The following is a 13607-nucleotide window of genomic DNA, read 5'->3' on the forward strand; positions in this document are numbered from 1 at the left end:
ATTTTATTAAAATTCGTTAATAGAATTCAATTATTTGAAAATTTGTTGCTAACAATTTTTTATGGGAATTGAATTTTAAGAAACGTTCAATTATTCAATAAATTATTTATTTTCATTTTTACATTTAAATTTGTATTTAAATAATTGAATTCTAGTGGAATTTTCTAATAAAAATTGATTTTCATTTCCTAAAAATGAATTTCAGTTAAAATTTTAGATAATAATTGAATATTAAATGCAATAGAGCGTGAATTTTAAAAAAGAGGGAGGGGTCAAGCTGTATGTGACGAAGTGTGGAAAAAAATTTTTTTGTATGTAAAAAATGTGACGAAGGGGGGGAGGGGGTCAAAATTAGTCCGAAAAAGCGTGACGTAGTTTGTGAATTAATGATCCCTTAATAATTATTATTAATTATTATAAAACATGAAGAAATCGATGACTTCGAGTCGAAGACTCGGAGTTATCGATTTCTTCATGTTTTATAGTTATGAAATATTGAATTTCTAGTTTTAAGTAAAATGTTGTCTTATTTGATTCGGCCTGATTCTATTTTTGTCAGTTGATACTTAAATGGTCCGTAATTTTTAATTTTTTGTCCGTAAAGTCCATATTTTTAAATGCTTTCACTGTTTCGAGCCCTGAAAAAAGGAAGTTGAATTTTAACTTCAAGTGGTATTCTATACGGAAAGTGTATTTTATACTAGAATACGTGTTATAATCTTATAATAAGTGTTTGTACATATATGTATATTAACGAATATAAGAGTAATGTGCGAATATAGAAAAGAATTGCCTCTCTTACACACGAGTTGTATCATGAGACACACAAGTTACCGCAGTCAGTTACTCTGTTACCGTGAACCGATCCGCATGCACCAAAAGCATTTCCAGTCACGTTTGATTCGTGCATCAATATCGATTCCCTTCTCCTCCCATGTATATATATATAGATAACTCCTGTATATATGCCTATAGAGATGTATGTTTACACTAACATGCGAGAAATTTCGGTCAAAATTACTGCTCCCTAACGATTTTAGTGACCGACGGTGTTTGGCATTCTAATTGCCGAAGAACCTACTGAACTTTAAGCGCACTTCGTGATCACTCTAAATCTGAGTTGGAGAGAGAAAAATTACTGACTCTGGTTTTTATTGCTCTTTCTGATATTTTAAATGATAAAAGTTATATTTTTTTTCACTTTCTTCCAAGTGTTTATCTTTTCTGTTTTTTATCTTCTTTTTGTTTATTTCTTATTCTATTGTTATATTTCTTTTCTGTTTCTCTTTTTAATTTTCGTATTTCTTTTTTCAATTTTCTTCTTTTAGTTTTGGAGAGAACATTTTTATTTTGAATATTTAGCGTATTAATTGAAATTAGTGATTTTTGGATCTAATTCGGATTTAGAGACTATATGACTATAGGATACTGTTGTTTGTATAAGAACTAATTCTCTAAATAAATTAGTAGTTTTATAAAAATTAGAGAGTGCGAATTCATTTACCAACTAAATAGTAAGGAATTTGCTAATATTTAGTAGAAAAGTTATTGATTTAATAGCACTCTACAAAGCTGAATTAATAGCTTTTTAGGATAAAATTAACAATAAATTAGATTTTTATGTTTAATTATTATATTGCATTAAAATATGAAATATATTATATTATATATACCAAAGTTCATAAACTATTTCGTAACAAAATTGCAAGCAATAGAAAAAAACCCCAAGTATCTAGTTAGTACCTAGTTAGTTACGAATTTCTTTCCCTTCTTTTTTTTACTGAAAATAAAATACTCGAAAAACCACGACAGATAATTTTCAGGGTCTAGCCGCCGGTTATGATTTAAATTTACCCTTTTAAAGTGCATTTAAAGTTACGAAATTGTCTATAAATGAATTTCCTCGAGTTTTGATGGAAAGCATAAATGAAATTTCTCGTTGGTTTCAACACATAAGCTTCAACCATCACTCCCTTTCTCTCTCACTCACTCTATGCCCCTTTTCTACTGTTCGAAAATGCATAATTTTCCAATTTTCGACATATGCATATATATATAACGTTATATGTAATTTCGTCCAGTTGAAACATTATAATCCATATGATCTCCAGAGTCTCTCGACATATACATCAGAGACATATGCATATATCCTTGTTGCAGAGCAGAGGGAGAATCATATTTCTCTGACGCGCTAAATTCGAACCACAACAACACTAACAGGCATAATTTCACTCACAGTTATGTATACGCGTATATATATATGCAGAAATGCAAAGTTATAGAGGGAATAATTTTATTTTCATAGGCGATCTGATTAAGTGTAAGGTCAAACTTGAATCACTCCTTTCTACTTTGCTCTCATCAGATAAACATTTTCTCTTGACAATTTTTTTTCTTTTTTTTTTCTTTTTTGCTGGGAATTTTTGACCTAAATTTTCAAGTAGTTTGTTCTAATTTCAATCTTCTTTTCTTTGCGATTTTAAAATCGGCAGTGATTTTTTAAACACAGGTTTTCTAAGGAGACAAGACGAGATTTCCTTCAATCTAGTCTCGTCTTGAAACGTCGAGACGAACAATGAGTCTTGTCTTGAAAATGTCTCGTCTCGTCTTGAAGAGTCTCGAAATATTTGTAACAAATGAAAAATCCTATTCATTTTATACAATTTATTTTTGTTTTATAATTAATTCAAAATTGTAATAAGAAATAGAAATCATCAGATTTTTTTCACTTCTTTTCATTAAAAGACTAAAATTTTGTTAAATATTATGTTTTGTCAAATTGAAATTATTTTTGTTCTTTACTTCTAAACAAAAATAGAAAATTGTTAAACAACTGTGATTAAGAAATAGAAAATTTATTTATTTTGCATTATTTTTCTTTATGAATCACAATTTTTTTAACAAAATTATTATTTTGTTTTAGAAAAAGAAGAAAAATATTTGCACAATTTCTATTTTTAATCTTATTTTTGGAACAGAATTTTCCACAGGAATTAGGACATTCAAAAATTTTAAATTCAAACTTTTTTTAAATTAAACAACTTTCAAAAATATTGTTATAAAACATGAAGATATCGTTTGCTCCGAGTCGAAGACAAAATTCTCCCCATAAAATCAATTATTTTAAGGATTTTTAATGAAATTCTTTTCCAAAATTCAATTATTTTGGTAAATATCTCAAAAATTCTTCTCAAGAATTCAATTATTGTGAAAAATTTTAATTAAATTCTTGGCAAAATTTCAATTATTTAAACAAAATTTAATAAAATACTTTTCACGAATTCAATTATTTTTATAAATTTTAATGAATATCTCGTCAAGAATTCAATTATTTTTATAAATAGCAAAATTTTTCGCCAAAAATTCAATTATTTTCAAAAATTTAAATAAAATTCTTTGCAAAATTTCAATTTTTCAATTATTTTCAAAAGTTTTTCACAAATTCAATGTTTTTAAATATTTACTATTTTCATAAAATTTATCAACAGATTTAATTATAGAAAAAACTTATTGATAAAATTCTACGAAAAAATTAAATTATTTTCATAAATAATAAAATTTCATTTACGAATTCAATTATTTTCATCGCAGAATTTCAAATATTTTTAATACAATTTTAAATAAATTCCTTGAAAAATGCAATTATTATTAAAAAATTTATTAAAACTTGAGAAAAGAATTCAATTTTAAGAAAAATTCAATTACTCAATAAAACAATAAAATTCGTTGCAATAATTTAAATATTTTCATAAATAACATTTAATTCGTCGCTGAAAATCAATGATTTTCAAAAATTTTTAAGTAATTATGTAAAAGAATTCAATTAGCTTGATAAACAACAAAATCGCATAAATTCTTTCCATAAAATCAATAATTCTAAGGAATTTTAATAAAATTCTTTTCCAAAATTCAATTATTTTGATAAATATCAATATTCATCGCAAGAATTCAATTCTTTTGAAATGTAATAAAATACTTTGCAGAAATTAAATTATTTTCAAAATTTTTTTAAAATTCTCGTCAAGAATTAAATTATCTTTATAAATAGATAGGAAAATTCTTCTCAAGAATTAAATTATTGTCAAGAATGTTTTGAAAATTCTTCTCAAGAAGTCAATTATTTTCAAAAATTTTAATAAAAGTATTGTCATGAATTCAATTGTTTTCAAAAATTATTATTTAAATTCTTCTCAGGAATTCAATTATTTTAAAAAAATTTAATAAAATTCTTCAAAAAGTTTTCAATTATTTTCAAAAATTGTTAAAAAAATTCTTTAATATAATAAATTTCATTAAAATTTTAATTAAATTATTTTCATAATTTTAATCCAATTATTACTTTCTAGAATTTTGAATTATTTTTTATGAAAATAATTAAATTCCTTAAAAAAAATTTATTATTTATAAAAATAATTGAATTCCTGTGAAATTTTTATTATTTATGAAAATAATGAAATGTTTGCATACAATTTTATTAATTTTTTTTTTAAATAATTGAATTCTTTTTGGGAAATTTTATTAAAATAGTAGATATTGAAAATGATTGAAATTAGAAAAATACATTTAATTTTTGAAAATAATTGAAATTAGGACAAGAATTTTTTTGAACTTTCATGAAAATAATTGAACTTTGGAGAAGAATTTTGTTATTTGTAAAGATAATTGCAATTTTTACCAGAATTTTTTTCAAATTTTGAACATAGTTGAATTTTATAAGAAAAATTTTATTTTTTTAAAAATAATTGAATTTCTGCAGTTATTTGTAATTAATCCAAAATTGAATTTTTTTTAGTGATTTCAACAAAAATTTAAATTAGAAAATTTTTAAATTCAATTATTTTTAAAATTGCTAATTTTATTTAAAAAAAAGGCAGTAAGAAGTTAGTTGCTAGTAATAAATATAAAATGAAACTTATGCTAAAACTCTTTTCATTTATTTAAAGCAAATAGAATTTCGTTAAAAATCGTGATTAAAAAATAGAAATTATGCAAATATTTTTTACTTGTTTCTAGAAAAAAGTGGAAATTTTATTAAAGCATTGCGTCATCGAAATATAAAACATACTTTCTTTCTTTTTTTCAAAAGAAAGAACTGATGATTTTGTACAAAAATTGTGATTAGGAAATAGAGATTATGTAATTTTTTTTCTTTGTTTTTAAAAAAATTGTAATTTTATTAAAAATTGTGATTAATAAGTAGAAATTATAAAATTTCTAAAAATAACTAAAAAATTTTGTAAAAAAATATGATTCATAAAAAGTTTTTTCCTTTATTTCTCAACAAAAAATTATAATTTTTTAAGAAATTGTAATTAAAAAAATGGAAATAGTGTAAATTATTTTCTTTTTTTCAAAGAAGCAGAATTTGGTTTAAAAATTATTGCTTCGTTTTTTGTCAAATTTAATTTTTGATATCTTTTGACCTTTTTTTGACCAATTAAAATATTGAAAATTATGTTTTTCTCTTGAACTCTCTGAAAAAATGGCAAAAATTGAGTCACCTTTTCAGAATAGCAAGAATTTAATGAAACAAAAAAAAAATTAGAACTACTAAATAAAATAGTACTATTTGAAAAAAAATTTAGTGAATATTCTTATTAATTTGAATTAATGGCTTTAATTTTGACTGAAACAGATTTACAGAGAACTGTGAATTTTGACCTAAATTTCGAACTTATGTCAGTTTATTGATTTATGGAATATGATCGAAGTGTGCAGTTAACAGCTTTGCCTCTTGAGTTGTGAAATTCGATCTAAATTTTGAATTTTCACTCGCCTTTTGAACTTTTTCCTTTTTTGAGTAGTAAAATTCTACTAATTTTTTTTAGAAGAATTTGACTAATTTTTTGGTAGAATTCCTCAAATTTCTAGTCATCCAGTTATAAATAAATCAGTAGAACTGTTTTATTGACTTTTACTATTAAAGACCATTTTATTGATTTTTGATAGAATTTTATTAAAAATTCCAGTAATTGCTAACTATTAAGCTAACTATTAGTAACTGATTTTTTGCTTTTGAATTAGCAAATTTTACTAGTAAATTTGTAGAAATTACTATTTATATGTAAATTTTACTATTAAATTAGTAGAAATTACTATTTCTTTGGAAATTTTACTATTAAATAAGTAGAAATTACTAAAATTTGGCAATTATACTAATAAATTAGAAGAAATTACTATTTATTACTCAAATTAGTAGAAATTACTATTTATTTGTCAATTTTACTATTAAATTAGAAGAAATTACTATTTATTAGTCAAATTAGTAGAAATTACTATTTATTCACAAAAATTTTGAATTTACATGCTCACTTGTTGATACAAAGCTTTTGAGGTGCGATCATAAATTTTCCAAAGTATTTCATCCTCTTTCGCTTGTTTATAAAAATAATTTTATAGTTTATGATTATTTGTTAATAACTGACAAGAAATAATGAAATTGCGGTTATTTTGAAACACTTTTGAAAATAACCACCAGGCACTGTTTTACACTTTTATTAAAGGACTCATTTTTTTTAAGGAGAAATGAGATTTTCAGTGAAATAAGTAGAGGTAATTTGTTTAACTATAAAAATTTCATCATGTTTCGCTATAAAACTATGGCTTCAAGCCAAGTTAAAAGCGAGAGAGTGAGAGAGAAAGATGTAAATTAAAGTATCGCTTTCAGAATCTAAAAAAGCTTTTTTGATAGGACAATTTATTTGCTTCATAAGGTCGTATCGGGTATCTAACGTTTTTCCAATATCGGTGCAAAACCGTGACAAAAAAAGGGAAAAAAAATTTCAATAAGCACATACACTGTAGAATTTAATGCACGTTAATTACACAGTAGATACCTACGACTGGGTTTTGGTCAGCCATCCAAATCAAATTGATTTCACTCGCGCGTTCGTTTCAAGGAAACATGAACAGTGATTAAAAAAGCTCTCACACGTACATTGTTCTTTATTGCTTTATGAGAGAACTTATATTTCGCCAGTAAATGTTCTTTTGACTTTGAAAATTGTTAACTTACATTTATTTATTCAATTTTTTTTTTCATTTCGAATTTAATTTTATACCTAAAGTTTCGAACAAACAAAGTGGACGTTGAAATTTTTTTTTCTCAATTTTATATAAAGAAAAATATTTTTTATTCTCTAAAATTGAATTTGGTAAAAATGTTTACTAATTTGAATTAGTCACGGATTTTTTGTTTTCGAATTAATAGATTTCACTAATAATTAGTAATTTCTACTAATTTATTAAAAAAAATTCTAATTCAAGAGCAAAAATTCAGTCACTAATTCTATAAGTTTTACTAAAAAATATGAATTTCTGCTAAATTATTAAAAGTAAATTAGCAAATTTTAGTAATAACTAATAATTTCTACTAATTTATCAAAAAAATATGCTAATAAATATTAATTTCTATTAACTTATTAGTAGAATTTACTAATTTATATTAAAACAAAAGTCAATCACTAATTCAAATTAGTAAACATTTTACTAATTCAAATTTAGTATAATAATTATATAGTAATATCTAATAATTATATAGTAATTTCTAATAAACATATAGTAATTTTTAATAATTTATTAGTAAATTTTACTAATAAAAGTAATTTATTAATTAATTTAGTAATTTTTACTAAATTATTAAAAGTAAATTAGTACATTTTAGTAATAAATAGTAATTCCTAATAATTTATTAAAAAAATTTACTAATAAATATTAATTTCTACTAATTTATTAGTAAAATTTATTTACTTATTTATATAAAAGCAAAAAGTCAATCACTAATTCAAATTAGTAAAAATTTTACTAATTCAAATTTAGTATAATAATTATAATAGTAATTTCTAATAATTTATTAGTAAACTTTACTAATAAATAGTAATTTTTACTAAATTGTTAAAAGTAAATTTGTAAATTTTAGTATTAAATAGTAATTTCTACTAAATTATTAAAAATTTTACTAATTTTATCTATAGGAATTTTCAAAATCATGAAATTCTTCGGTTTTATAAAATTTTCTTTTCCAGAAAATTTTCTCAAACTTAAATTTCGACTGAATTCGTTATTCATTTTCATTTTTATTTTCATTTTCAAACAGAATTATAAACAAAAATTCAGTTTTTGAACGATTTTAAAAATTTCTGAAAAATAAAAATTTGTTGATTTTTCGATTTATTTTTTACAGAAAATTTCAAAAACTTGAATTTCAACTAAATTCATGAAATTTTTTTTTATTTTCCATCTGAATTATACACGAAAAATAAGTTTTTGAACGAATTTTGAAAATTTTTCAAAATTATAAAATCGTCGTTTTTTTCGTTTTTTTTCTATAGGAAATTTAAAAATCCTGAAATTCTTTGATTTTATCGAATTTTCTTTTTTAGAAAATTTTTGCAAACTTAAATTTCGACTAAATTTGGTATTTATTTTCATTTTCAAACAGAATTATAAACAAAAATTCAGTTTTTGAACGATTTTAAAAATTTCTAAAAATAAAAATTTATTGATTTTTTTATTTTATTTTTACAGAAAAATTATTGTATTAAATCAAATTTAGTATAATAATTATAATAGTAATTTCTACTAATTTCTCAGTAAATTTGACTAATTAATAGTAATTTCGAATAATTTATTAGTAAGATTTAATAATTAAAAAGCAAAATGACAGTTAACATTTCAAATTAATAAATATTTTTACTAATTTAAATTTAGAGAACACATATTTTTAAAAAATTAATTTTTAATTTTTAAAAAATTAATTTTTAATTTAATTTTTTTTTTTTTTTTTACATAAATTTTAAAAAAATGTTTAAACAGAAAAGTAAAGTTCGCTAATTTGAACGTTGAAAATATTTGTTTAATTTCTTTATTTTAATTCCTTTTTTTAAATTTCTTTTCTTAATTTCTCTTTTTAATTTCTTTCTTTAATTTCTTTTTTAATTTCTGTTTTCAATTTCATTTTTCAATTTCTTTTTCGTAATTTCTTTATTCAATTTCTTTTTCATAATTTCTTTTTTCAATTTCATTTTTGCGAACTTTTTTTCTTTTTATTCCAGTTCTCTTGTGCATAAAATGTGTCGAGGAATTTTTTATGAAACCGAAAAGTGGAACTATTTTTAGTTTGAATTAAATATATATATAGTTAAGGAGTGTCGGTATATTGTACAAAATATAAAATTAAAAATAATTCAGGTCGAATGAAATAATGAAGACCGACATTAGGAAATGAAAATTCTCTCTTTGACTGATTTTCTTTGATTAAAATAAGTGAGATGGCATCACGTGACTCATCTCTAGCCCGAGTGAGTGAATAAAAGTCGATTGCATTTATTCGACGTAGTTCCCAAAGAATTCGACAGAGGACAGTATCGAACACAAGCTACGTTTCCAAAAATATTGCTTTCGATTTGCATTTTGAGATTCTCCATTTTCTTTTAATTATTATAATATTATAATGTGAATAATTATGAAAAGTCGAAATAATTTTTATCAATTTTTACATTTTTTAAGTAATTTTATTTAATTTTTAATTATCGTTTTTATTTGGAATTATAATTAAAATTGTTTACTAATTAATTTCTTCTGAAATTATTATTTTGTTCCTAATCTTTCTAAAAATTTTTTTTTGTATTTTATAAAGGTTTGTTATTGTAAATATAAATTTTCAAAATCTTCCTATCTCCATAAATTTGGATTGGTGGCTCAATTTTCACTAATTCAGATTTAGAGAGATTATAATCATAATTATAATATTTATAATTATAATCATAATTTTAATTATAATTATAATTATAATTATAATTATAATTATAATTATATTATAAATATATATTTTATTAAAATTTTTGTTGATATAAATTTTGTTAGAATTAGTTTATATTTAGTTATAAATTGGTTTGTTAGAGTTTGAACTGTCCATAGTATTAATTGTAGAGAGTCTGATTTCACATGGTGACTGAAGGTGTTGAGTTTAGTGTTCCCACTTTCCTGGCTGACCAAAGCCGCTCTTATCTACTGTCATATTTATACGCTTCACTTGGAGTAAACAGATTATCACGAAATGACCACTTATCCCATCGGCTTATACGGTGATCCTAACTCTAACAACATTTAGTCAATTTAATTGAGAGATATCTCCAAAAATCTCTCGTTAAACAACTCGAATCTCACGTGCTTATGAAATATATATATATATATATATATATATATATATATATACAGCAATTATTTACTTTTTGCATTTAAAAATTAAACTGAGAACTTAAATCAAAATTATTTGATTCAAATTTCAAATAAGCGATTACTTGTTTATTGGCGAATAAATATTTACTTGAATCAAATAAATTGTAATTTAAACACATTAATTTTAGTATTTCAAACTACTCTTTAAATTTGAATTCACAGTTTTTCTATAAAGATAGAAATTATCAAAGTTTTTAATAATTTAAAAAAAATTAATATTTTGTTAAAATCGTAATTAACAAATAGAAATTATGAATTTTTTACCCAAAAGAAATTGAAAATTTTCTAAAATGGTGCAAATTATTATTTCCTTCTTTCAAAGAAAAGCAGATTTTGTTAAAAAAAATTGTGATTAGAAATGGGCATTTTGCAAAATTTTTTCTTTTTCTCAAAAGGAAACTCCTAATTTTGTATTAATTGCGATTGAGAAGCAGAAAATATGGAAATTATTTTCTATGCCCTAAACTTAATTTATTAATAATTTTCTAATTTTTTAAAAATATATATAAAAAATGAAAGCTATTCAATTTTGATTTGGAAAACAAATAAGTTTTTCAAATTAAACAAATTGAAATTTTTTTTAATGATTTCTCTTTTTAACGACAACTTATTAACAATATTCCAAGTTTTCATTAATTTTCTGAATTTCTGTTTTATAATTGTGTACAATTTGTAACGTCAACGCAAAAAAATAAAATAATCAATCAAAGCATTTAATAATTTGTTTAGAATAATAAAGATTTTTTTTAAATAATTAAAAAATGAAAATAATATAAATAAATTTAAAAAAATAAAAGTAGTTTAATATTTTCTTCTTATAAAATTCAATTGTTTAAAATTTTTTTTTTAAATTCTCGTCAAAATTCCAATTATCTTTATAAATAACAATATTCTTCACCAAAGTTCAATTATTTTCGAAAACAATATTCTTATAATGTAAAATAATGATGTTATTACTTGGTCACTTTTAATTATTATAAAACATGAAGAAACCGATCACTCCGAGTCGAAGACTCGGAGCAATCGGTATCTTCATCTTTTATAACATTACTTTTATATGTTGTTTATTTTCAATAAGGTTTGAATTTAAAATTTTTGAAAATCTTAATCCCTATGGGAAAATAATAATAATTAAATATTTATTTAAAAATGAAGTATTTGATGTTTTCGAATAATTTTCAATTAAAATTTATAATTGGCAAATGGAAGTTATAAACATTTTTTTCATTTATTTTTAAAAAACTTTGAACCAATAAAACCCATAAAATCAATTATTTTAAGGATTTTTAAAGAAATTCTTTTCCAAAATTCAATTATTTTGATAAATATAAAAATTCTTCTCAACAATTTAATTATTGTAAAAAATTTTAATTAAATTCTTGGCAAAACTTAAATTAATTAAACAAAATTTAATTAAATACTTTGCACAAATTCAATTATTTTTATAAATATTAAAATTCTTCCCGAAAATTCAATTATTGTCAAAAATTTTAATTAAATTCTTTGCAACATTTCAATTATTTTTAAAAGTTTTTCGCAATTCAATGTTTTTAAATATTTACTATTTTCATAAAATTTATCAACAGATTTAATTATAGAAAAAACTTGTTGATAAAATTCTACGAAAAAATTAAATTATATTCATAAATAATAAAATTTCATTTACGAATTCAATTATTTTCATCGCAGAATTTCAAATATTTTTAATACAATTTCAAATAAATTTCTTGAAAAATGCAATTATTATTAAAAATTTTATTAAAACTTGAGGAAAGAATTCAATTTTAAGAAACATTCAATTATTCAATAAAACAATAAAATTCGTTACAATAATTCAAATATTTTGATAAATAACGTTTAATTCGTCGCAGAGAATCAATTATTTTCAAAAAATTTTAAGTAATTTTGCAAAAGAATTTAAATAGCTTGATAAATAACAAAATCGCATAAATTCTTTCCATAAAATCGATTATTCTAAGGAATTTTAATAAAATTCTTTTCCAAAATTCAATTATTTTGATAAATATCAATATTCATCACAAGAATTCAATTCTTTTGAAAAGTAATAAAATACTTTGCAAAAATTAGATTATTTTCAAAATTTTTTAAAAATTCTCGTCAAGAATTAAATTATTTTTATAAATAGATAGGGAAATTCTTCTCAAGAATTAAATTATTGTCAAAAATGTTTTGAAAATTCTTCTCAAGAAGTCAATTATTTTCAAAAATTTTAATAAAAGTATTGTCATGAATTCAATTGTTTTCAAAAATTATTATTTAAATTCTTCTCAGGAATTCAATTATTTTTAAAAAATTTAATAAAATTCTTCAAAAAGTTTTCAATTATTTTCAAAAATTGTTATAAAATTCTTTAACATAATAAATTTCATTAAAATTTTAATTAAATTCCTTAAAAGAAATTAAATATTTTCAAAAGTTGTTAATACAATTCTAAAAATTAAATTTTAAGAAACATTGAATATTATTTATTTTTGTATTTAAATAATTGATTTCACGTAAAATTAAATTATTATTTTTCGTACTTTTAACTAACAATTCTGTACAATTAATTTTTTTTTGAAAAAGTTTAATTGAATAATAATTGATGTTATTGATTTAAAATAGAAGTTTAGTTAAAAATTCTAGAAAATGTTAATTGAATTGAAATGATAAAAATAATTTTGAAGAAATTACAGTAACATTATTCTCATAATAATAAACTATCATGATTTTGTCAGTCGGTCATCTTTAATTATTATAAAACATAAAGAAATGGATCATTCCGAGTCTTCGACTTGGAGTGATCGATATATTTATGTTTTATAATGACAGAATGAAATACAAAGATTATTGTAGTTAATTATTTAGTAAACATTTTTGTAATTCGAATTTAGAGAGAAAATAAATAATTTAGTTTAGTTAAATAAATTTTTTTCTTGGTGTAATTGTAATTTTTTCAAACTTTAATAAAATAATTTAAATATAATAAATAGTGGCAATAATAAAATAATAATAATAAAAATAATGATAATATTTATTATTATAACAATAATAATAAAATAATAAATATGATAAATTTACAAAAAAAGGAATTCATCATAACTTTGGAAAATTAAAAGACAGATTCGTTATCAGTGCCACTAAAAAGGCTCTGAGTGGAAAATTTCATGCGATTGTGATTAGTTCTTAGAAAGTATCCCACCGTGTTGGATCCGCCATTTTGGATTTTTGAAAATCGAACTCTGATGGAGTTAAAATTAGCGAGACAAGAAATATTTATAATTGCAAAATTGTAATGAAAAAAATAATAATAATTTCAAAATAATTACAACATTTTGAATAAATAATTATTAATTGCAGTTTAAAAA

At 21.2% G+C, this 13607-nt stretch overlaps 1 protein-coding gene across 2 annotated transcripts in view; it reads left to right on the forward strand.

The window, feature by feature from the left end:
- Positions 1–13607, forward strand: part of LOC122497891 (potassium voltage-gated channel protein Shaker) — a 369957-nt gene that overhangs the window by 66566 nt on the left and 289784 nt on the right. The gene's annotated exons all lie outside the window — the stretch shown is intronic.

Source organism: Leptopilina heterotoma, unplaced genomic scaffold (assembly GCF_015476425.1).
Source record: "Leptopilina heterotoma isolate Lh14 unplaced genomic scaffold, ASM1547642v1 Lhet_14, whole genome shotgun sequence".
Lineage (NCBI taxonomy): Eukaryota > Metazoa > Arthropoda > Insecta > Hymenoptera > Figitidae > Leptopilina > Leptopilina heterotoma.